Raw genomic sequence first — 13,400 nt, 5'->3', positions numbered from 1 at the left:
TCCATTCGTGTCTATTGAAAGAACAATTCGAATAGGTCACTAGAGTTACCCTTGGCTGGGGCATTTGCTTATCAGAGTAGACAATATGTCAGTCCCATACCCCATTTGTTCTTATAAATAATGGACCATTAGAGGGGCAAGTCACAAGAAAAGGACAAGGACAAGGAAATAAAGATGAAACCATAGACTTGGCAATTCCACAAGTTTCAAATGACCTATCTCCTATCTATCTATCTATCTATCTAAATTTTTTTAATGTTTATTTATTTTTGAAGGAGAGAGAGACAGAGTGTGAGTGGGGGGGCATAGAGAGAGGGAGATACAGAATCCGAAGCAGATCCAGGCTCTGAGCTGTCAGCACAAAGCCCGATGCGGGGCTCGAACCCACAAACCGTGAGATCATGACCTGAGCCGAAGTTGGAGGCTCAACTGACTGAGCCACCCAAGCGCCACTATTGTCTATCTAAATGTTAGTGTGATCAGTGTGTGTGTGTGTGTGTGTGTGTGTGTGTGTGTGTACACGTGCACCCTAGGAGTTTGGGTAATCCCAGATTAAATAAATGGATAAACCAGGGGACAGATACATTAGGTATTACCAATATCCTCACACTACTAATATTTTTTGTTTAAGCATGGAAATAGTATTTTCTTCTCCTCTGAGGAAAACGGATCTGAATGGGCATTTGGAGGACACAGAGAAGCCATGGTTATCTGGGGAAAGAGTTACTGAAATGAGTTGAAAGGCTATTCAACACTTTGTTTTTATGATGCCCTCAGGAAGGACTTAGCTCTTGGTGCTTGTTGTTTAATGACCCTCCAAGGGATATAAGACTGGCTTTTCCACATTTGCATTGCTTTCTTCAGAGATTATAGGTTTAAAACATCCATGTCCTTAGTTTCTTAAGGAACTCCCAAGTACCAGATATATGGAGTAACTCTGAATATAAATTCTTGTAATACTGGCCAGAGTTTTCTTATCAGTAAATTGGCAGTAACAAAATTTTCCTTGAGTGAAAATATGAAGCTCACCTTTTCAGAAACAGAAATCTATCTTAAAAGGGTAAATGTAAGTGCATCTTGGGAGTTTTTCCCTTAAACATAGAGTCGACACTGTTCGACCCACTAAATCAATCCATGAGAGTTCAAGCAAAACTCTGAAGCATGTAACCGAGATGTCCACAGAACAAACACAAATTATAACGGTTCTGTACATGATCTGCTCTCTACAAGTCAATGAAAACTTCTCATTCAAAATGATCTTTCTAAACATTTCCCCCAGATGATAGAGTATGCAAAAGAGCTTTCCTTATGCCGGTTTTAATTCTTGTCTATATTCCCAATTAATTATATATCCTAATATTTATTTAGCACTTTATCACTTGCAAAGTGTTTTCACACTTACACATTTATTACCTCATTTCAAATTAACAACACTTCTTGGTAAGATAGGTGGTATTATCATTCCAATTTGAGGGATGAAGAAGAGATTCAGAGAAGTCCACAATTTGCCCAACATCAAACAAAAAGTGATTTGCACAGCTAATAAGAGTCATTAGCATTTACTAGGCAACAAACACAGCCTGGTCATTAAGATAAGTGCCTTATATACATTTGCCTGTAGTGCTAGCAGGGACCTTCTAAGGAAGGTAGCATTGCTCCTAATTAACTGAGATGAGGACCCAGGTGAACCCGCTGAGCACGTGGCAGAACCTAGAACTCAACTAAGATCATTTCACTGTGAATCATAAAAGTTTGCCCTCATTCACATTAGATTCATTTTCCTCATTGAATAGTTTATAGCAATACATTTTTTATGATAGCTGAATAATTTGAGTTCACAGTTTTTAGGTCAAATGATTAAATATAAAATAATTTCTAGTTGCTTCCTGGAGATTTCTGTAGACAGTAGCTTTTTTTTTTTTTTAAGAGTAACTGTTTTGAATAGTAATTTTCTGTCCAATTACCAATTTTTTCTCCCCGCAGAGCCCTTCAAGAGGGTGGGCACTGCAGTGCAAAGTTGCTGGAAATGCTTAACTCATTCATACTCACGCTGTTTAAATCCTCGTTCAGTCATTCCTCAGTCAAGAGTTAAATAATGGACTAGAGAAGAAATCCCATGGAAGCTCCGTCATCATCATCAGCAGCAGCAGCATCAAATATCTATTTCTAAGTACTTTATGAAATGAAGAAGATATAATGCCTTCTTCCTAAATCTAAAGTCTGAAAAGAGGATAGTCTAAAGACTGGACATCCAGAACTCAGTCTTTTAAGAATTAATTATGTTTACAAATAAAAAAAAATCAAACAGCTTTTAAAGGAATGATTCAATTAAGAAGTACTCTGCAAATGTTTGAAAGTAAACAGTCTGTTCAAGACGACCTGTCCAAGTTATATAATTGACAAATCATCACTGCAATTTTTAGGAGCTGGTTTGGTAGGAATATAGAGTAGAAACAAAGTAGAAAAGAGTTGATGTTGTTTTCCCTTAAGGTTCAGACACACATATTAGAGCTCCAAAAGTAAGGTGTTCAAGTGCCGAAAAAGACTTTTTGTTATTATTTCAGTATCTTTGAGAAGGTTTATTAGGAGCTATTATTTCAAGTTTTAGGATATTGATGCCATCGTAAGATATGTTGACATAAAACTAGATCATGAATTGGGAATTTTTTGATTCAAAAGAATGACTTACTCTGTGTGGGGATTCAATTGGAGTATAAGCTTCAATAGGTAGAATTTATGTTATACCAAATTATGATGCTGTCCAGCACATCAGGGACTTTACCTAATTCTAGACAGCCGGAGGAAAATAAAAGAAAGTTTATATGTTTTCTAATATTGTTGAATGTTAATTGTGAAAAACTGTCTAGATTCTGGTTCTCATGCACATTTCTATTTAACCCATCCCTGTAACTCATATAAACAATAAGATAAGTGTTATCAATGCCCCTACAGCATTGTAATTGTTGCTTAGCTATGTGCACAATTTACTTCTCCATATCTCCATTGCCACTTATGTCCTTTGGATTTGATTCTATGTTTCAAGAGGTAAAATTAAGTTATTCCAGGCACAGGAGTTAATGGGGTCATTCATTCACAAACTTTGGGAGAACTTAGTAATGTATTGGTTTCCATATGTAGCACTGCCCTCTACTGGGTAAAGAAATATCAGATGTTATTAATAGATTCCTAATTAAGAGCAGCTTGGTAGAGAATATGTGAAAAGATAACTCAAATCTAACTACCCCAATAATTTTTTAATCTGAAGGGGTTGAGGAGTATTATCATAGAATAAGAGAATCTCTGACTGTTTTCATATAGGCATTTTAACTTCATGTTTTTTTCTTGACTTAAATAAATGTGTACTTTGATTTAAATGTGAGGAGTCTCAGATTTGACCTTAGATCCTTTTGGAGCTAAAACATATGAGAGATAACTGGTATGTGTGTATTGTAAACAAGTTAAGTGATAATGAAATTCAAATCAGTTTGGCACTTATTTCAAGGATTTATTATTTGAGTTTGTGCTTGGGAGACGGGTAAGAAGTTATACCTTTTACTTAGAACTATTTTCTTCAACATTTAGTTATATTTATGACCAGCTTATATTTGGATGGTAGTAGAATGTTGTTTGCTTTGAGTTATATGTTGTGTAAGATATAGATAAGGGTATGTGAATGTATTTCTTCTGTTTTTCTCATTACTCCATTACAATATAGGGCAGGGGTTTTAGAAATTCACACCCTACTTGATTTTGTTAATTACCTCAGTCCAAAAGACAAATGTTCCTGCCAATATCAGTGTGCTCATAACTCTAAGCAATACTGAGTGACAGTTGAAAAATATGATTAGTTACATCAGGTAATTAAAAAAATGACTTGGGACAAACTGGGAGGAGATATGGTCGGCATTATATTTCAAAGGTGGCAAAAAACACCTAAGCCGCTTCTTATGTTGTAACTCCAAGTCTGATGGGCTGGCTGCGTGATGGGGGGCCTTTGGCATTTATTTGGGATTCCATATATCTCCTGTATGGAAGTAAACTTAATGACAAATCAGCCAGTATCATTGACCACTTACTATGTGCCAGGCATAATTCAGACTGTCAGATGCATAAACACGTTTTATCGTGATCACAATCACATGAAGAAGTGATAATGTTGCCACTACAGTTTGAGAAACCTGAGACAAAGAGAACTAAATAACTTGCCAAATCACATAAGCTTTAGGAAGGGATTGAACCTGGGCAATCTAGCTTAGAGCCTAAACTCTTAAGGTCTATGTCACAACTGCTTCCCTTGTAGCAATGGAAGTGGGGGGATAACCATCTTTAAATTCCTTTCTGTTCTAACATGGCATAATTCTTGATTTCCTTGAACGTCCGTACATCAAATAATTGAATGGAGAGTGGAATCTCTAGAAGATAAAATGCTACGAAGGCAGGAAATCTAGCTAGGACGAATCTGAAATTAATATCTTGTGGAGATAGTACATTTTTTTCAAAATAAAAACCAATTTAGTAGAAATAGTACCAGAATATACACTGACAACAGTTTATCCTTCAACCTCCTATATTCAAGGACTATCCATTGGCTAACATTCTATCATATTTTAACAGTGAGTATGTCAAGTGTAGGGACAGTTAGGAAACAGGAGCGAATCATAGCTAACAACTGTGGTTCTTTTTTGGTGGGTTAAACCTTAGTCTAATGCTGGCTGAGTCACAGATTTGCTACTTCCTGAATAAGTAACAGATCTTCTTTACTCTTCTTGGGGATTCTCTGTGTCCAAGCATGGTGCTATCATTCCTGTGTTTCTTCAAGCAAAAGCATTGAGATCATCCATCATCCATTTCTTTCCCCTCCAATCAGCCATCGTCTCCATCTTACCTCCTATGTTTTATGTCCATTCATTTCCCTCAGTCTTCATCACCACTTCGTGGCTGTCGGAGACCTTCACCCTTGCCCTGACTGATTTTCCTAATGGATTCCTCAAATTCACTCTTGGCTCTCCCTAGGCAGTCACAGTGATATTTTAAAATTACAATATTTATTTATTTATTTATTTGTTTGTTTATTTATTTATTTATTTACAGAAAGATGGATAGGAGAGCATGAGCAGGGTTGGGGCAGAGAAAGAGAAAGAGAGAAAATCCCAGGCAGTCTCCATGCTCTGCACGGAGCCCCATGTGGGGCCAGAACTCATGAGCCATGAGATCACGATCTGAGCCAAAGAGTTGGACTCTTAACTGCCTGAGCCACCCAGGCGCCCCTAAAACTATAATTCTTTTGTAAACTCCTCCAAGTAAAGAAGTTGTAGGAAGTTGTTCCCTAGATGTGAAGACAAATTCTAAAACTTCATAATTAAGACAGTTCAGTACTATTTGTCCAGTACTGGGCAAATTGATCAAAGAAATATAATAGAGATGCTGGAGGTAGCGCATATAGGCAGAAATTTGATACAGGGCAGATTTGGGGTTTCCATACAGATCAGGAGGGAAAGAATGGGTTGTTAAATAAAGAGTGCTAGGACTATTAGTAATCCATATGTGAAAAAATGAAAGTGGATGTTTTTGCTACATTTGCAAAATTCATTTCAGGTAATTCAAAACTGAAATATATAAAAGCAAAGCCACGGTTAGAAAACATATTTCAAAACATCAATGCAATAAACAATAAGGTAGAATGATCTAAATATAAATAAAAACATTTAAGTAACTCAACAGAAAAAAAAGAGATATAAATGAACAGGCAATTTAAAGGAAGGAAAAAAGAATGGCCAATGAACATATGAAAGATTCTCAAATGCACAGATAGGGAAATGTAAAAGCCATAAAAAATACCATTTCATGCTTATCAGATTGGCAATAAATTAAAAAATGGAATAATATCAAGTATCAATGAGAATTTGGAAACTTGGAAATGATTGAGGAGATGTAAAATGCATAGTGGAAATGTAAATGTAAATTAGAATACAACCTTTGGAAAATAATTTCGCAAAATCTAGAAAGTGTGAAAATATTCACAGCCTTAAAGCCTGAAATGACACCTCTAGGATCCCTAGGTAGATCCTTACAGCGACGCTATGGCATATGTGGGGGAATGGGTACAACATGTTTACAGTATCACTGACAGTGACAGGGTGAAACACAAATAAATAACCTCATTCTTCCACTCTCCCATCTAACGTCCCTTTCAGAGGGAATCCTTCCTGAATACCCCAGAGACAGCCCCCTCTCTTATGAACATTTACAACCCCTTTTATGAACACTTATGCACTTTTCTTTCCTGGTAGTTACAACAGGAGATTTTTTTTTTATTCAGCTGGGTGATTGTTTTACTACTTTCTCTGACACCCTGTGAAATGAGTTGATGAATATGAAAGTCTCATTGAGAGATTTGCCTTGTATGTTGTTAACACCATCAAATCACTGATGTTTTGCAGTTTACCCCGGCGTTTTTTTTTTTTCTTTTCAAAAATATCTGTAATAGCTTTGGGAACTGGTATGCTCCAGAGAAATGAGGAAGCCATATTGATTTTGCTATGTTTACTTTAGAAGTAAATTTTTCAAGTGCAAGTCATTTCAAAGCATAACCAGGACAAAAGTTGTTTTCTTCCCATTCAAGAGCAATTGGGCTCTTGGCTGCCTTGTTCTTTCATAGTTGGGGCATAGGATGAAAAATCACAGGTACAGAAACTTGTTTTTTTAAAAAAAATTATTTATTTACTTTTAACCAGCAGTGTTGACTGCAGCAAATGCTTTGGCTGTCCATCGTAACTCTTTTTCTTTTTTTGTCCACTGTTTAGTTCAAACTCTTTGTGGAATGAACCACAGTAGTTGTAAGAAAAGCAACCAACTAACAAACAAGAGAAGGAAATGCCATGAAGGAGGTCATAGAAGTAGAATAATTCTGTGTCAGAGATTTATATACTTTGCAGTTAATATTTGATGAAAATATTCATCTTTCATTTCTTGAAAGAATTCATGAATTTTACAAGGCACTCATTATAAATAATTAGACTGAGGAACATCTTTTTAAATGATTACAGTTACATTGTCTTATAAGAGGACATGAGAGTCTTGCTCCATAGAGGGCAATGGAAATGCTGCTTTCAACTCCTGCATTTTGAATTCTCTTCACATGGCTTTCTGTTGTCCCTAATGAATCAAAGTGAATCCAAACTCAAATATATTTGTGTAATTTGTATAGTAGGCAATATATGAATTGCAGTGTATTGATGTATTTATCTTTCCTCCCAAATTCTCGGTAAGTTCTATATTCTCCATCTGTACATTTAAATATTCGTGGTTTATATCTAGCTGGATATGCCTAGAAGTTATCTTGTACGTAGAAATAATCAGCAATATTCGTATATAAATGAATATCTACAGCTGCCATTATAATGGGCTGATTTGGATGGAAAAGGAATATTGGTTCAGTATTAACAAGAAATCTCATGAATAAACTTATAATCTGTGAGATTTACCTCTAAATTTAAATTCTATTTATGTGAATTATCATCCAAAACCCTTAAAATTAGTCATGTCCATTCTTCTCACAAGGAAAATATCATTATTGAGAGCTAACACCAAAATAATCTCTTCCAAAATTTTAATTTGTATTTTAATTTGGTATATGAATAAAAGATAGCAGAATTCTGTCCATATTTTGGAATATAAATACTGTAGGCACAATAAGACATGATGTATTAGGGCACTACCAGTTAGAGTATGTCATAGTAGCTCAGACTCAGAAGCCAGACAGTCTGGAATCCAATCCTGCAAACGTAATAACTATGCGACTCCCGGCAAGCAAATTAGATTTCGCAAACTTCAGTTTCTCATCGGATAGAAGGGGATACTATTATGGCCTACTTTATGATATCATTGTGAACTCATGTCAAATGCTTTAGTCTAGCAACTGGCAAATAATGCAGGTTATGCGTATTGTCTCTAATGACATCATTATCTCCTTGGTGGTTCTGCACGCGGCCTTACCATTAGTAAGAAATCAACATTAATTGGCCTCATAGGCCCTTATTTGTAACAGATATGTCTGTCCGGTTTCAATAACTAAATATAAATGATGAACAATGCTTCCAAAGGTTTTTTTGTTTGTTTGTTTGTTTTGTTTTTACAGCATGACTGAAGGTTCTAATTAATGAAAATTGTTTTGTAACTTTGGAGAGTCATTTCAAGCACCTGCATTTTTACTGATACTTTCCTCCTTTGTCAAGATTCTATTCAGTGTATCTCAGGAGTTTTGAACTCCCAGTATACATGAGTCCCCTGATTCCCATTATGATTGAAATGGTCCAATACCAAACGGAGAATCTGGAAATACCAACTACTTGTTCACTATTGTTACTTAAAAAAAAAAAGAACTTTCTGTAAACTTATAAAGTACAATTACATTGAAGTGACGATAAGTACGGGCTTGAACAATCTTGAAAAACATGAAATCGAAGTTGACTGTAAATAAATTGTATTTACTCAGATGGTAATATGATCATCAATTTAATTTTTTTCTTAAAAATTATTAGCCTTATTTATTTCAAATGCAGGCTGCACATCGATTCCCCCCAACCCTCATGCAAAATAAAAGATCTCTGAGAACCAAGAACCTAGGATTTCATTATACGTCCTGAGAAATGTACAGGAGAAGACTTCTTTGTCCCACACTAACACGCAGGTACCTTTCTCCTGACACAAAGCTTATTTCAGCTGCCTTGGGCAAAAGAGAAACTTCCACCCTAAGCTCATTTGCACAGGGCCTGCCTAGGTCTGAACCTGGAAACCCCACCTTTCTGTACCAAGAGTCTGCACCAAGGGCACACAACAGCCATTTTCTTCCCTTGTCTTCTCTTCACATTCCTACATTTCCTCCCTTTTCCGTCCGTTCTCCTTGCTCCTTGTTTCTCGGTAAATTGAAGAGTTATCTTCCTGATCACATTGTGTTGAAACTTTGGACATTTTGTTGGTTGATTATGTAATCCACACGTGAGCCCTTCTTGGCCAGCAGAGGTCTGGAAACCTGACTCATGGCTGCAAGGCTTGTGTGGTGATATTTACTCACAGGATATAATGAGTCACCTTGATGGCATTTTCAGCCCGATTGCCACTTGAAGCCAGAAAGGTGGTCCCTTAGAAAGAGGACTCGGGGCATGTGGGTGGCTTCGTTGGTTAAACGTCTGTCTTCGGCTCAGGTCATGATCTTGAAGTTCATGGGTTTGAGCCCCATGTCGGGTTCTGTGCTGACAGCTCAGACAGAACCTGGAGCCTGTTTCAGATTCGGTGTCTCCCTCTCTCTCTGCCCCTCCCTTCCCCACTCTTAAAAATAATAATCACTAAAAAATTTTTAAAAAGAAAGAGGACTCCTTTACTATTGTAAGGCAGAATGGAAGAATAGGGAAAGACAGAAGTTTTTTGCTATTCTTCTTTTATCTTCACATGATGTAAGTGTACACATTGTTCTGAAGGATAGATATCACAGGTAGGTTTAGGTTCTAACCCCGCACAAGGAACTTAGGGAAGAAAGTAAGTGGAGTATTGGGGCCTGGAGACCAAGGAACTTCCGAGAAACCAGAGTAGCTATAGAGGTGGGTGCAGAGGTCTGTGGTTTTCTAACATCCTACAGTGGTATTCCATCTCCTTGGAAAGTCTGGCAGGTTCTATCTCCGGACAGTGGTATCTACACTATTTCCTACTCTTCTGCCACAGGGTCTTAATTTGTCCATTTTTGTCTTATCACCTTCCCAACGTTCTATGCCTTTCTTGCTGTATCTTTTCCACCAACTCCATCCATGCCAGACCATTTACTAACACCGGCCCTACTATATACCTAGCCACTTGGCCATTTTTTTTTTTTTCTGCTATTTTTTCATCTCAGAATGCTCTGCCACTCTATCTCCATCTTGACAGCAAGGAAAGGTCTGATCATGCTTCGTCCCAAATGCACTTTTGCCATTAAGTCACTTTTGATCCCAGAAGTCAGCAGAAGGAAAAACCATCCCTTCAGGTGCTCCAAGTTTCCTACCACTCAGTTCTATTGAGAAGCCACTCCACAGTCATTATGTCTGTCTGCCCAAGGTTCATTCTTCCAGATGGGAAATTACTCTTTTCTCTCATTTTCTTCTCTCCAAGGCTTCACATGGTAGATTTCATAAAATATTAGATCAATATTTTCTTGATACTAGTTCATCAGCAAAACTTAAAGTAAAAATCTATCCCCCCCCCAAAGAAGGGATAATTTATTTCAAAGTGGAAAATAAACATGTGGCTTTGTGAAGTTGGTACAAAAATCAATATTAATAAATCAAATATACCAATTGGTGCTGTGTTCCCTGAGCAATTGAACAATAATTCTCCAACTCTATTTTTCCAAGCCAATCTCTTCTACACAGAATTGGAGAGCCTATAAAATTTAGGTCAATTTACCTTCTGCTCAGCAGGAATACAATTGCCAAGTTCAGTAACTTACAGAACAAAAACACTTTCACATTTTCTTTATGAGTCCTTAGATTATAAACTTTTATACTTTCCAATTTATGGTTAGAATCTCATTTTCCTTTGTTATTGTTTAAATATTTCTTCTGCTTTTACCAGCTCTTTTCTAGACTGCTTTTTTTGAGGGGGAAGCAAAAGGTATATAGATTTTTATAAATAGCATTACGGGTTTAAAAGATGTCTAGTCAAATAGCCGTTACTTATAAAGTAATAAGAAAACACAGGAATACTAATATTTACAACTTCATTGTTACTAAATCACTTATAATCATTTAGATGTCTCCTATTTTCATTCAGCTACTTCCACAAATGTACTTTGTCATTTAAACTGTAGAAAATGGAATCATTCCAGTTAATCACACAAAAATGGAGACCTATTTCACTATATTTGAAATAGTTATTTTTTGTGTGTCCCTGTATAAAATTAAAATGGCCATAAAATTTAAAACTTGTATATGCTAAAATAGAGCCTGCTTTATTTTTCCTGGTAAGAAAAATGCAGTTACTCAGTAACGTTTTTATCAATAATGTTAACTAACCAGTCTTCCTTATCTGAGGAATAAAAACTCAGATTAAACAAATAATAAAGCACCTAGTGATACAGAGTGTTTGCTTGGACAATTTTAACTGCACACCTTGTTTTTGAAACTGTCAGTGGGGAAAGGTACAACATGTCAAAGATGTGGCTTTTAATTTTGAGCAAGGATGTGACAAATGACATGACTGGCTGTGCCTTAGTCTCTCAGAAGATCATCCATTATACAACATCGATAATTTTGACACCTTTGAGCATTTAGCTCTTCTCCTGAATTGGAAGTTTATTTAAAGTTTTCTAAATTTATTAGTTAGTAGTTGGTATTTGGCTACTTCATAAAGAAAAATTGATTAAAAGAATATATATGGAATAAAGCCACAGCTTCACTTTAGTTTACTTTTTTTATAATTGGGCAAGTATACGTGTGCTCTAATGGGGATATCCTGTAACTCCTCATTTGTTTAAAGGACATACAATTAGTAAAGCCCAGAGATCAGGAAGTTTCATCAAATCTCAGTAATTTTGTTTTTGAATTAACACCCCTTTCTGCTAATGTACTATTTAATAAATCGAACAATCTCAATGAGCACCTAAGTATTTGATTTAGTTTTAAGGACTAGCTTGTACAATAATATGCACTATTGAATTTTGTAAAGAATTTGGAAATTTATTACACATCTTACTCCATCATTTTCCAGCCCAAACTGAGAGTCACAAACATACTTAACAAGCTCACTTTCAAAATAAGAACTTGCTATAGAATTTCATAATTAAAACAATTAGGAGTAATTTTTTTTCACATTTAATAATGTAAGGGATTTAACCGTTTGCCTGAAAACATACAAAGTATAGCAACCTGTCGATAAACATTTGCTGAAACTATAGACAGAGCCAATTAACGTGGTTTCCAGTTCCAACAAAACCTGGTCACTGCGGATCTGCCCTCTTAACCATGTTAGCATTCCCGCAGGCTGGTGCCACTCAAGACCTCTCTGTACACATAACGAGCTGTATCTAAAATACATCTCATCTCCCAAGTCCACCTGAAGCCATGTTGATCTGTGTCAAATGCTACATGGACATCTCCTAACATGGAATCTGAGTCACAGGTGGTATCGACAGGAAGTGAGTCAGAAAAGGAGGGTGGGGGTCGGGGGGCGCCTAGATGGCTCAGTTGGTTGAGCATACGACTTCGGATCAGGTCATGATCTCATGTCTTGTGGGCTTGAGCCCCACATTGGGCTCCATGACGACAGCTCAGAGCCTGGAGCCTGCTTCAGATTCTGTGTCTCCCTCTCTCTCTGCCCCTTCTCCACTCTCACTCTGTCTCTCTCTCTCTCAAAAATAAACTTTAATAAAAAAATTTTTGAAAAAAAAAGAAGAGGGTGAATATACATCACATCACACTGGATAGAAGGTGATTAATGAACATAAAACACTTTTTCATGAATGCCAGTCATGGTAGAGAAAGAGGGTAGTTGGAAGATCAAGGACATTTAAAAAAAAATATATGTTCAAGGCCAGAAAATGGGATTAAGGAATCTCTAGAATGATAAACACTGTAGGAAACAGAAGATATAACTGACTTTATACATCAGTTGTTGATTTTTTTTTTTGTGACAGAGTATTGAATATTTTGGGGAGAAGACTACTTAGACTTGCCCTTCATGTGAAAGGCTTTAAAAGCTAATGGCACTGGTACTATTTGTTTAAAGTTTCTTGCTGCATTTTACATGGTCAATAAGATTATTTTCTATAATTTAAAAATAAATATTTATTTTAAAGGAGTGACTCTAGATCTTCAAAATGACACAAAAATTATAGAAAAAATACACAGAAAATGTATTTTCATTATTTACAACAAAGTTTGGGGCCATGTGCCTTTTAATATTTAATCCAGATTTTTCTCTCTGTATGATATAATTTGTGAACAGTTTACAAAATGGAGGCATTATCTTGTAAAGGTTTTTTTTAATGTTTATTTATTTTTGAGAAGGAGAGAGACAGAGAGCGAGTGGGGGAGGGTCAGAGAGAGAGGGAGACACAGAATCCGAAGCAGGCTCCAGGGTCTGTGCTGTCAGCACAGAGCCCGACACGGGGTTCGTACTTGCTAACCAGGAGATGATGACCTGAGCCACAGTGGGACACATAGCCAACTGAGCCACCCAGGCGCCCTGAAGCATTATCTTGTAAAGTGACTTTTCAGCATTTCAGAACATTGAGTTTAATTTAGGTATAATAATAGTAATGTCTATATTTACAAAATATACATTCAACAAGAAATCAAGAAATATTAACAGGTTTTTAAGGAAACTATGATTCGGCCTCCAATATATTTGATGAACATTGAATTCAGCAAAAG

The sequence above is a fragment of the Lynx rufus genome, unplaced genomic scaffold, assembly GCF_022079265.1.
Source record: "Lynx rufus isolate CCGP_SWC_20201006 ecotype Redwood Valley unplaced genomic scaffold, mLynRuf1.p SCAF_1, whole genome shotgun sequence".
NCBI lineage: Eukaryota > Metazoa > Chordata > Mammalia > Carnivora > Felidae > Lynx > Lynx rufus.
Note: the sequence above shows the minus strand (reverse complement) of the source record.